The following is a 12,733-nucleotide window of genomic DNA, read 5'->3' on the forward strand; positions in this document are numbered from 1 at the left end:
TCAATTAAAACTAGACTCAACATTGATCCTTCCATATGCTGGTTGACATTCCTTCATCAGCTAGGAGTTTAGATTTCTAATTTTTTTTAAACCCCCTGTTTACAAACCTTCTGCTTATTTTTGAATAATGCAGCAATGCTAAAATCCTGAGCCAACAATACTTAATTTTCAAGAACCAAATGCTCAGCTAAATAAAGATACAGTATCTTGGAGATATGTGGATTAACGAACACTTCTGTGACTAGTGTAATGTCTTTGAAGAAGTGTTTAAAATAATTAAGTTTGCATTATATAAAATTGGAATAGTATTTTCAGTGGCAATACTTGGTAAAAAACACAGTATTTTAATTTCTGTTTTTAACAGTGGAAAATGGAGTTGACCAAGATTTCATTTCTGCTACATACCAATACACTAATGATATGATACACACGCCTGTACACACACACACACACACACACACACACCCCTTGATCTTCAGTAATTAAAATCTTCAGTGATTTGCAATTAAGGATAAGTGATGATTATGCAATCTGACCAAACACGAAGATCTCCTGTGATATTCACTGGGCAAACTGAGGTAGCATAGAATCTTGGTACTCTAACCTTGTCGTTTTTTTTAAACTTTTCCTATTTTTTTTTCAGATTAAAAAAAAAAGTAAATACAAGCTATTTGAGGTAGAAAATCTAGAAGAGATATAAATATTTTCTATCACTTAAAATGTCACCCTTGTTTTCCCCAGCATTATGGACAAAACCCTTTTTATTCCTCAGAATTTCAAGTGTAAAATTTTTCTATAAAATTTAAAAGTATATATAGAGAAGAATCTTAAATCTGTGCATGTAAACCATTCCCCTAAATATGAAGAATTTTTAGTGTGACATATTTCATATCAGTTTCAATCTATTCTTCCCAGGAGCAACCATATGCATGCTTTCTTCTCCTGTATCTCTTCCCTCTTCCTTCTCCCACCTGGGAACATACATACCTATTTTATTTATTTCTTCCATACTTTATGTAATCTTTTAGAATCCGTTTTTATTTTTCTTTCTCTCTTTTTTTTTAAAGACTTTATTTATTTGACAGAGATCACAGGCAGGCAGAGAGGCAGGCAGAGAGAGAGAGGAAGGAAAGTAGGCTCCCTGCTGAGTAGAGAGCCCGACTGGGGACTTGATACCAGGACCCTGAGACCACGACCCAAGCCAAAGGCAGAGGCTTTAACCCACTGAGCCACCCAGGTGCCCCTAGAATACGTTTTTCTGTGCATGAGTCATGGATCACTTTGATGAACTGTGTTCACAAATCTTCAATCCTACTATGTTTTTTTCTTTTATTAGCGAGCTATTTTAGATATCTTACTTCTAGGATAAAATACAAACAAGTGTTTTATAAAGGTGTCCTCTCTTTCAGTTCACCACTTATTGTTCTTTCTGCCTATACTGTTGGCTGGTTTTCTGATTAATACAATGTTAGGCACCTAGTGGCCACTTATTGAATGCTTGATTAATGAATGAATGCACCTTTTGCTGTTGAATTAAAGATTTTGAGAAGAGAGCAATTGCTACATACACGTGCCTTGACTCCTTATGTTGCCTACAGAAGTTCCAAAAACAGAGGTTATTTCATATATTTATTTCTTATTTCAGTGCCTAGTGGAGTTTCTAACCCATAGTGTATATCTTAATGCCTAGTGGAGTTTCTAAACCATAGTGTATATCTTAATGCCTAGTGGAATTTCTAACCCATAGTGTATATCCTAATGCTGTCATCACAACTTCTAGTTCTGTAACTGTGTTTGAATTGTGGTGCTACCATTTATTAGCTATATTAATGATTCTTAAGGCTCAGTCCCCATTGTTAAATGCAGACAATCATAATATCTAGTTAATAGATTTCTTTTTGAAAATTAAATGAGATAATGGGACAAAAATACATGACTGTTCTGCTATTCATTGGTGCTTAATAAACCACCCCTAGAACTCAGTGACACAAAATGGGAACATTTTAATTCTTCTTATAAATTCAATTTATAAGATATTCTTCTTATGAATTCTGGGGCCTCAGCTTGGAAGACTTAGATAGCTGGGGATGCGTCAAATGCTGGAAATGAAATGATGTGGAAGGTTCTTTACTGACATACCCAGTCAAAATGACTTGAAGAAGAGCCTCCCCTGTTGTGGGCCACTGGAGCTCCTACATACAGCCTCTCTATGTGGCCTGTGCTTCTTAAAGCATGGTGACTAGGTTCCAAGTGGAGTGTCTTAAGAAGACTGTCTGGAAAGCAAGTATTTTTTAAAATTAATTTATTAATTTTTTATAAACATATAATGTATTTTTATCCCCAGGGGTACAGGTCTGTGAATCACCAGGTTTACACATTTCACAGCACTCACAATAGCACATGCCCTCCCCAATGTCCATAACTCCACCACCCTCTCCCAACCACCCTACCCCCTGCAACCCTCAGCCTGTTTTGTGAGATTGAGTCTTTTATGGTTTGTCACCCTCCTGATCCCATCTTCTTTCATTTTTTTTCTTTTCCTATCCCCCAAACCCCCACGTTGCCTCTCTACTTCCTCATATCAGGGAAATCATATGATAGCTGTCTTTCTCCGATTGACTTATCTCGCTAAGCATAATACCCTCTAGTTTCATCCACGTAGTCACAAATGGCAAGATTTCATTTCTTTTGATGGCTGCATAGTATTCCATTGTGTATATATACACCACATCTTCTTTATCCATTCATCTGTTGATGGACATCTAGGTTCTTTCTATAGTTTGGCTATTGTGGACATTGCTGGAAAGCAAGTATTCTAAAAGAACCAGGCGGAAAGTGAATAACTTCTCTGACCTAGCTTCAGTTATCTCACAAAGTCATTTCTTTGTGTTCTTTTGATTATAAAGTGGTCACTAATTCCAACCTAGATACCAAGAAAAGACGAATTTAGAGTCTACCTGGGAATGGGAAAATTCACATTGCAGGAGAGCTTACAGGATAGATGTTATAGCTGCCATCTTTGTTTAATGCAATCTCTGTAATACTTGACATATACTAAGGAATCAAAATTGTTTTTCCGTTATTTAAAGTGTGTTACATCATTGTGATGTATACTTTTGAGTATTTTTGCATTTGTAGGATTAACGATGGGCTCTGGTTTAGTGAGCACTCTGAGATCAGCTCCTGGGACAATGACTCCCACAGCTCTCAATCATTATTAACTGAATGAACATGAAGGATTTGAAGACTGAGCTAGTTCTGTCTCCTGATCATACTTTTCTTGACCTTCACGGCTTCCTGATAGCTTTTCCTGGAATGAGCTACAAAAGTTTGGCCACTGAGGTGACTGTCGATTCATGATTCTCATGGAGAGTGACAATGAATGGTACCTCATTCTTAGCTGTGTGTTTTCCCTTCTCCTCACAAAGTCATTGCAAGTACACTTCAGCCCTTGGGGTTGGGAAGAACAGAATATTCTTGTTTAAACAATTTTTTACTATGCATGTATGGCAGCTTCAATGCTTTTGCTGGTTCTTCTCTTCTCAAATTCTAACTAGAGTACTACAGGACTCAAGCCTTGTATCTCATTTGTATTTTACCTAACCTCCCTGCCATTCACGAACTCATCCAGTGCCATAGCCTTAGAAACTATCTATCTATCTGGGTTGCCTTTCGGCTCAGGTCATGATCCCAGGGCCCTGGGATTGAGTCCCATATCGGGCTCCCTGTTCGGTGGGAAGTCAGCTTCTCTCTCTGTCTGCTTCTCCATCTGCTTGTTCTCTCTCTCTGTCAAATAAGTAAATAAAATCTTAAAAAAAGAATAGCCTTTTGAAAAAAAAATCTATCTATATCCACCTAAAATTTCCTCATTCACAACATTTCTTCCAGACCGCCTACTCTACATTTCCACTTGATTGTCCAATAACAATCTTAAACTTAACATGACTCAGACTGAATTCTTGACATACCATACCCTTTTGACTCGCCAACCTGCAACTGGGAAACTATTCTCCTTCAGTATTACCCATTCTTTCAATTGCTCAGGTTAAAAATTTTCCATCCCCTCTCTTTCTCCTACATCTAATCTAATAGGCAAGATCATTCTCTTGGGTTTGTCTTTAAAATATGCTGTCACCATTTCTATGGCTCTAATTCATTCCATTATTATCTCTCCGCATTATATTCTCAAAGCCTCTTCCCTGGTCCTAGTGCTTCTGTATGTATGCCTTTTTCTAGTCTATTTTCAACAAAACAGGGTAATTGTTTTAAGAATATAAATTAGTTCATGTTACTTCTTTGTTAAAAATTCTCCTGTCTTACTCAGTGTTTTCCTATCTTACTCAGAGAAAAGGCAATGTTCCTACAAAGGCCTAAAAGGTCCTAGAAGAGCTTTGGGTATGTGTGTTGTGTGTCTGCTTAGGTGTGTGTGTTGTGTGTCTGCTTGGGTGTGTGTGTTATGGACACACACACACATACACCTGACTTCTTTTCTGTTTTTTTGACTTGTGCTCTTCACCATGTCTATGCTGTCCTTCTACCAAGCATTCTCCTGCTGTAGGGCCTTTGCAGTCACTCTTCTTGTCCTGGATTTCTGTCCTTTGAGATAGCCCTAAGACTGTCTTGCTCATCTTTAGGCCATGTACAAATGTCACCTTTTCAATGAATATCCTTTTATATCACAACTACTCCAATGATTCTTATCATCCCTCTCTGCTTAATTTTTCTCAACAGCACTTTTTCACCATCTGACAAACTATTCACTTATTTGCTTATTTTTCATACCTTTTCTGGAAAGCAAATTCTGTGAGGGCAAGGGTTTTTTTTCCTTATTCCCTGCCAACTCATAGCAAAGTGTCTCTTCCAGGTGCTCAGGAAATATTTGGTGAAACAATGAATACAGTAATAATGTATAAATATTACACTATATTTATATTAAAGTCAAATAAACTTAAAATAATTCACTGTCTGTAAGACATTTATCAAAAATAATACCTGGAAGGACAAATACCATATGATTTCATTTATAAGTGGAATTTAAAAAAACAAAGCATATGAACAAACAAAGAAAAGCAGAAACAGATCCATAACCACAGAGAACAAACTAATTAGTAATTATCTTAAGAGAGCAGGGTAGAGGGACGGGCAAAGTAGGTGAAGAAAAGTGGGAGTATAGGCTTCCAATTATGGAATGAATAAGTCATGGGGATAAAAGGTGCAGCATGGGGAGTACAGTCAATGGTATTGTAATAGTGCTGTATGGGGACAGATGACACTTGTGAGCCTAGCATAAGATACAGAATTGTAAAATCACCATGTTGTACATCTGAAACTAATATAACCTTGTGGAGAAACTATACTTCAATTAAAAAATAATAATACCTATCAAAATAATTCAGTATGTTTTTTTTATAAGCTACATTTTCCCAGTACCCTAAGTTGATTTCAGTTTATTTTGCTTCTCTAAGAGCCTCAGCAGACCACAGGCCCTTTTTTAACTGCTTTGTGTGCATCGATACAGCTTCTCTAGTGAAATAGCTCATACATTCGGAGCTATTTTAGATCCTAGGAGAATCTGGTTCAATTTGTATCTTCATTTTAGATATATTATTCTGAAAAACAAAAATTCCTGCATTGTTAAAAAAAAATTCCCACATTGTTATGGGAGATATTACCATGCACTTTTAAGATACTATTTTGTAAGTTATGTTAAGCAAATATAGGAAGATTTAGTAATTTTAACTGTAAGACAAATAAAGGCTAATTCAGGTTAAATTTTTAGTCAATAGTATCAAATTATAAATGTTCTAGTCTTACAGATATGTTTAGTGCGAAAATACATGGCCAAAAGTAAATTGATTCTTCAGGCATAAAAATGAGATCAGGAATATAAGTTAACAATCTTTTTTTTTTTTTTAAGATTTTATTTATTTGACAGAGAGAGACACAACAAGAGAGGGAACACAAGCAGGGGGAGTGGGAGAGGGAGAAGCTCGCTTCCCCCTGAGCAGGGAGCCCCAAGGGGGGGGGGCTCGATTCCAGGACTCTGGGACCATGACAGGTGCTTAACGACCGAGTCACCCAGGTGCCCCTATAACCTAACAATCTTTTAAACAGAGGCTGTAAAAATTGTGAATTATGTGCATCCTGAAATTTAGGTGGGTAATTTGGCTATGTGTTCAGTTTTTTTAAGGCTTATATGGAGAATCATGTAAATACTGTCGTTGTTTACCAAGGTCTCCAACAAATGAGTTACTTTCTCTCTCCAGATTTCTCTTAACAGCCAGAGAAAAGATGGAAAAAAATTTTATTTCAAAGGTCAACTGTTCTGCTACATTTATTTTTATTTTTATTTTTTTTTAAAAGATTTTATTTATTTATTTGACAGAGAGAGATCACAAGTAGACAGAGAGGCAGAGAGAGAGAGAGGGAAGCAGGCTCCCTGCTGAGCAGAGAGCCCGATGCGGGACTCGATCCCAGGAACCTGAGATCATGACCTGAGCTGAAGGCAGCGGCTTAACCCACTGAGCCACCCAGGCGCCCCTGTTCTGCTACATTTAAAACATATATTTGGTTCTATCCCTTTCATGTGACTTTAATTTGGTCATCAAATTTGTGACATTTTATTTGAAAAAGCTGAATTTAAATTTGAGTTGTTTGATATGATTGATTAAAAAATTCAGGATCTTGAGAATTGAGTCAACATTTATTGATGTGTTAATTTATAATCACAAAGCTTACATTATAGAATTATATATGCATGGATATTTATACAACACAACAATAAAAATTTTCTGTGATGTTAGAAAAGTACTTGAAGTGATGTTTTAATAGGGTTAATATAACCAAAAAAAAAAAAAAAAGTCAGTTCACAGGGATTATGCCTTGTTGGAATATGGTCCTTTAGGCAGATGATGGCCTTGAGCACAGTGGAATGGCTCACATAGCAGAGCTGTAACATAGGTTAAACAGGGATTTAAATTGTATTAACATAGTTGAAGAAGTGATGGGAGTGAATGGATTACCAGGAGTCCCATTTGGTGGGGAGCTGTGAAAGCTCCTGGGAGATGGCTTATAACAGGCCAAAACAAAGTCAGGCATGGTAGGCTGCCCACAGCAACAAAACCTTTGTTATAGGAAAGCAGTGGTCCTGAGTACCAAGCGGTGACTGGCCCATGAATTCACAAACCACTAGCTTGTGTCTGGGACTAGAAGAAGAATAAAAAACCAGAACCACTTGTTTTACTAACAATATTTTAAAATGATGATGGGCAAGCACTATTGCCTTGGGATTCCTTACACAGGAAGGGGATGAGAAGCTCTGAGACAGTCCAGAAAACCACTGCACATCTTTGTCTGGCCTGGGAAGCCTGGAGGGAGACATGTCTGTCCTGAGAAAATGAGCTGAGCAGCCTCTCAGAGCTTCAGTTTGAGTGTAATCCTTGGGATTCTCAGAAATATTTTGAAGAGGCAAACTTTAATATTTGGGATCCTATGAGGTAAGTGTTCAGTTAGTGCCAGGAGAATTTGGGTTGATGTTCTGTGTTGTGATGACTGTGGATGTTCTGTGTTGTGATGACTGTGTTTGTTCCCATAAATTCGTCAGGCCCAAAGAGACTCCAATTACACTAAAATCGCAATGACAATTTCCATCTCATGGGATTATACATGACAATTAAATGGCTTGCCACATCTGGCATATAAGAATTGCTCGACAAAAATGGATTGAATGAATATTTAGACACGATAGGACACTAACAGAATGCTCCTGAACAAACCTAGCTTCTTTGGAATGCAAGTTTATATCCTAGGGGCTGAGTGTGAGATCTAGCTCTGACGCTAGTTCTGTGATCTTAATCAAATCATCTTCCTCTCCATACTTCCTTTTCTGCATGGGAATATAAACTGGAGGCTTTGTGATGACCATACTAGATAGTAATTTTGCCGAGGTGCAGGGTAATAGGGAAAGTGCTACAGAACGCTTGACGTCACTATCATTCTATCATTTTCCCTTTGTGTTCTTTCTTTAGGTCCCAAGTGCTCATTCCCTAAAATTCAGGTACTCAGTGACTTTGTAGTCTCCTTTACTTCAAATCTGATATTAACTTATTTATATTAATATATGATATTTTACTATTTAATAGTAATTTACATTTCCCCTATTTACTTACTATCTTTAAACAGCTTATAATTTACATACCATAAAATTCACACTGTAAGTGTGCAACTCAATGATTTTAGTAACTTTATAGAGTTGTGCAACCTTTATCAAACTCCAGTTTTCAAAACCTTTCCACTTCTTCCAGTTCCCTTGTGTCTGTTTACAGTAAATCCCTGTTTCCACTCAACAATATACATTTAAGCACATACACTACAGCTTTCACAGATAATTACACTTATCCTGTTTTTAAAAAGTTTCAGATATTAAAGAGGGGATATTAAGAGAATCAATTGTCATAAAGAGGTTGAAATTGGAGAGCATAGTGACTTACCTTTTAAAAATGTTTCACAGTACCACGGTTATAACAGTGTCTAATGCCTGATTTTTTCTGACGATATCTAAGGGGTACCTTTAGCTCTGTGCCCAAGATAGTTTTCTAAGATATCAGTAGTGCTGTGGAGGCAGCAACCTCCACAATAGTAATACCAGTATGGATTGCTATGAAGGCTTCATGGCTATGTAAAATGGAAAGAAGTGGATTTTATCCCTTTCTTTGCCATTCACTGACTGTGTGATATGGGATAAGGTATTTGATGTCACTGAATTTCTTCTGTCATTTGTAAAGTGAGAGTAATATTTACTTCTCATTTATGGTTCTTAGTGTTATAACAGCAAAAGAATGTCTGTGAAAGCACCTTATAAATAAAAAAGTCCTACATATAGGTTAGTTTTTCCCTCTCATCATTAGTTAATATAGTTAAGAGCAACTGTGTGGGGGCAGCTGGGTGGCTCAGTCAGTTAAGCGAATGCCTTTGGCTCAGGTCCTGTTCCTGGGGTCCTGGGATGGAGCCCCTGCTCCATTGGTTGGGCTCCCTGCTTAGTGGGCTCCCTGCTCAGTGGGGAGTCTGCTTCCCCCTCTCTTGCCCCTCATCCTGTTCCTTCTCTCTTTCACCCACTTTCTCAAATTGATAAATAATTTTTTTTTTTTAAAAAAAGAGCATCTGTGTCTACAGTTAACTCATTTTATCCAAAACTCTAAAACTGAGTTGATGAATAAATACAGAAAAGTATTTTTCATCTGAGTGTTTACAGACTCTGTGGTTCATTGGCTTTGTGGGTTGAAAGTAATTAGTATCCATTTAAATTACATTTTTGCCTCACTTGAATGACCAAAATCCTAGTATTAGTAGTGCATGCAGGAATTTACTGGGATGTTAATGTAATTGTATCTTCAAGTCTCAGAAATCTAATATTTGATTCTTCCTGATGAAATCTGCCAAGAACTTTCATCTTTCCGCTCGAGAAAGAATTTTAAGTTGCTGGTGGCACTCAGCAGGAAGCCTCCTCCACAACGAGATTGCAGCTTCACTCTGTCAAGGTTAAAAGCTCAATACTATCTTGTCTTCTAGGGTAGAAGCAAGCTATTCGAATTGTCTTTAAGTGGAAAGAAACGGGAAGGGGAATTTATGAAACTCTGCAAGTTCCTTTCTCAAACTTCTTTTCTGACAGATTCCTCTGCTTTTGAATGGACCCCATTGTTGATAGAGCCATCTGAGCCCTCTGTTGCAGAACATTCTTCGTCTTGTGTATGGCAGAGAAAAGACCTATTCTTTGCAGACAAACACTGACAGCTTGAGAAGGTTGAACATGAGAGATTTTAAGTTCTATTTAAGTATTTTTTCTTGATAGGGTGCCATATTTAGTGGGTCAGCTGTCTTAGTATTATTTGCAAAGGATAAGTCCATTCAAAAGAAGCTGAATTTAAAGATATACAGAGACATCAATAAGAACTTTTAAAATACAGGTTTATCAGAATCGTTGCCTCAATTATTCTTTCTTTAAAATTAAGTCAGAGATGAGTAATTGATAATAAATGTCCTAATTATCCCTCTTATCTGTCCATTGAATCGATAAGAGAAATTACACATTTTCCCTTTCCAGGGTTTCTTATTAGTTATTTGATCTATTATCAAATTTACCTATCATCTCTTCTTTTATGATTTGGATATTTTCATCTTGACTTCGGATTGATTTTTATTGGTTTCTAAAATTTTAATTGAAAAGTACAATAACATGGCTTTCGATCACATTGAAAAATCAAACTTCCATACCCTGGCTTACACAGCTCTATATGTGTAGAGAAGGAGAGAAGACCTCTCCTTCTGGCCTAGTTTTCTGACCTCAACTTGAGCCACTCTTTTAAACAGTTAAATTCTAACATCAATTACTTTTTTTTTTTTTTTTTTTTTTTTTTTGTGCCTGTCCTTCTTACCTTAAAGCCTCAATACTGACAGCCCTCCTGGTCTCCTCTTCCTGGGATGTTTATCAGGCTAATTGGGCCATACCTGGTGCTGCAGGTATAGTTTCCCAAGAAAGAGACTCTGAGGGGGGGAAATTAAGATGGAGGGAATTTATTAAGGAATCCTCTTGCAATCAAGATGGTGTAAGGGAGGAAAACAAACTTAGGCATAGGGAGATATTGAGCTGCTACATGGCCTCAGTAAAGGCCTCAGATGACCCCACGGGGAACCTCAAGGCTGGGTTGGCTCTTTAGAAAGTGTGGAGTTGGGTTGAGGAGCCAACCCTTTATTGTCCATTCTTAACATTTATTGAATGAAAGCCGCTCTTGGAAGGGGTGTGATTTTGCTCAAAGCTTCTCTCTCTAGCGAGGGAAATCTCTAGAGAGGGCTAATTACTCTTAAAAGATAAACTTTTACGAGTCATATTAAAAATTTTGAGTTTATTTGAGCAAGACTGCCAAACTGGAAGTGATTAGGAGTGCTCTACTGATTGGAGTTGGGAAGAAGACTTCTATAGAGAAAAGGCAGAAGAAGTGTAGAGAAATTATTAATTGGTTATAGCTGAAAGGTTGGGTGACTATTCGTGATTCGTTGTTATTAGGTTTCAATTCTGTAACTTTGAGGTATTTACAGACTTGGATTTTTGTTTGCTTTTATAGCTGCCATGACATTAGAGCCACTTCAGTCTAATGGCCTCCTTGTTTAATTAATTTAACACAACTAAAAGCTAAAAGCTCTCAGCCAGCAGCACTTCCAGTGGCTGGGAAAATATCCATCAGACCTCAGGGGGTTCTGGGTGGTCCATCACAGAATCCAGTCCAGCCAGCTATTTCTGGTTATGCAGAGCTCAGCCTAAATGCAACCTGGGCAGAAGGGCTGCTCTTGATCACTGTAGCAGACACGCCCTCAGGTGACCCTGCTGAGCCCCCCTCTTGCAATCATCCTTTCCCTTGAGTGTGGATGGATTCCGTGGTTTGCTTCTCATCAATAGAAAATGGCAAAAGTGATGGGATGCTAATCCCATGATCGCATTAGGTTAATCAAGATTTCTTCTGGGGCGCCTGGGTGGCTCAGTGGGTTAAGCCGCTGCCTTTGGCTTGGGTCATGATCTCAGGGTCCTGGGATCGAGCCCCGCATTGGGCTCTCTGCTCAGCAGGGAGCCTGATTCCTCCTCTCTCTCTGCCTGCCTCTCTGCCTGCTTTGTGATCTCTCTCTGTCAAATAAATAAATAAAATCTTTAAAAAAAAATGATTTCTTCTTAGCAGACTGGAGTGTAAGAGATCCTTGCTAGCCTGGAAGAAACAAAGAGCCTTGCTGTGAACTGCCTATTGAGATGCCCATGAGACACACAACTGTTATCCTCTCTAGGACCTGTGGCTGCTTCCAGCCAATATGCAGTAAGAAGCCGGGTCTCCCATTCTATTTGTCCTTGAGGAAACAAGTTCTGCTAACAATCTGGTGAACTTGGACCAGAGCCCTGAAGTCCCCAAAGGAGGTACCTTGACCAACATCTTACTTGCAGTCTGGTGAGACCTGGGTAGAGGACCCAGAAAACCCGATCCATGGATACTGAGATAATAAATGGGTGGAGTTTAAAGTCATTAAATTTGTGGCAATAGAAAACTAAAACAAACAAACAAACAAAAAAACAACACACACACACAAAAACCAAAACATACAATCTAAAGTATACACTAAATGATTCCTTATCACATCTCTCTGTTTTAATTCCCTGCATAATGCTTAGATTCATGCAATATTTTGTTTATCTGCACCTTATCTGTTTCTCATAACTGAAATGGAAGCAACAAAATGACAGTAGCCTTGTTCATCTTATTTACAGTTTTGTTCCCAGTGTGTAGAGCAGTGTTGAGAAGTTACACAAATAAATGTAAAAAAGAAAAAAAAACAAGTATGTGAAAATTCTGCTTCATGCTTCTCTCTGCTCTGACTCCTTTCTTCAGGTTTCACTTCTGTTGAGAGACTGGTATGCTCCTTCCATTCCAGTTTCATTCTATATCAAGATGTGTACATACTTTAATGTGATTTTACTTTACGTCTCATTCTTTGACTTGCTATTTCCATTTCACGTGTTTTAGAAATATTTCCCTGTGAGGCGCCTGGGTGGCTCAGTTGGTTAAGCATCCAACTCTTGATTTCAGCTCAGGTCATGATGTCAAATCAAGCCCCACATCAGGCTCCACACTCAGCGTGGAGTCTGCTTGAGATTCGCTCTCTCTCTCTGCCCCTCACCCACTCACACATGTTCTTGCTC

The sequence above is a fragment of the Lontra canadensis genome, unplaced genomic scaffold (genome assembly GCF_010015895.1).
Source record: "Lontra canadensis isolate GAN:19392208 unplaced genomic scaffold, GSC_riverotter_1.0 scaffold46, whole genome shotgun sequence".
Lineage (NCBI taxonomy): Eukaryota > Metazoa > Chordata > Mammalia > Carnivora > Mustelidae > Lontra > Lontra canadensis.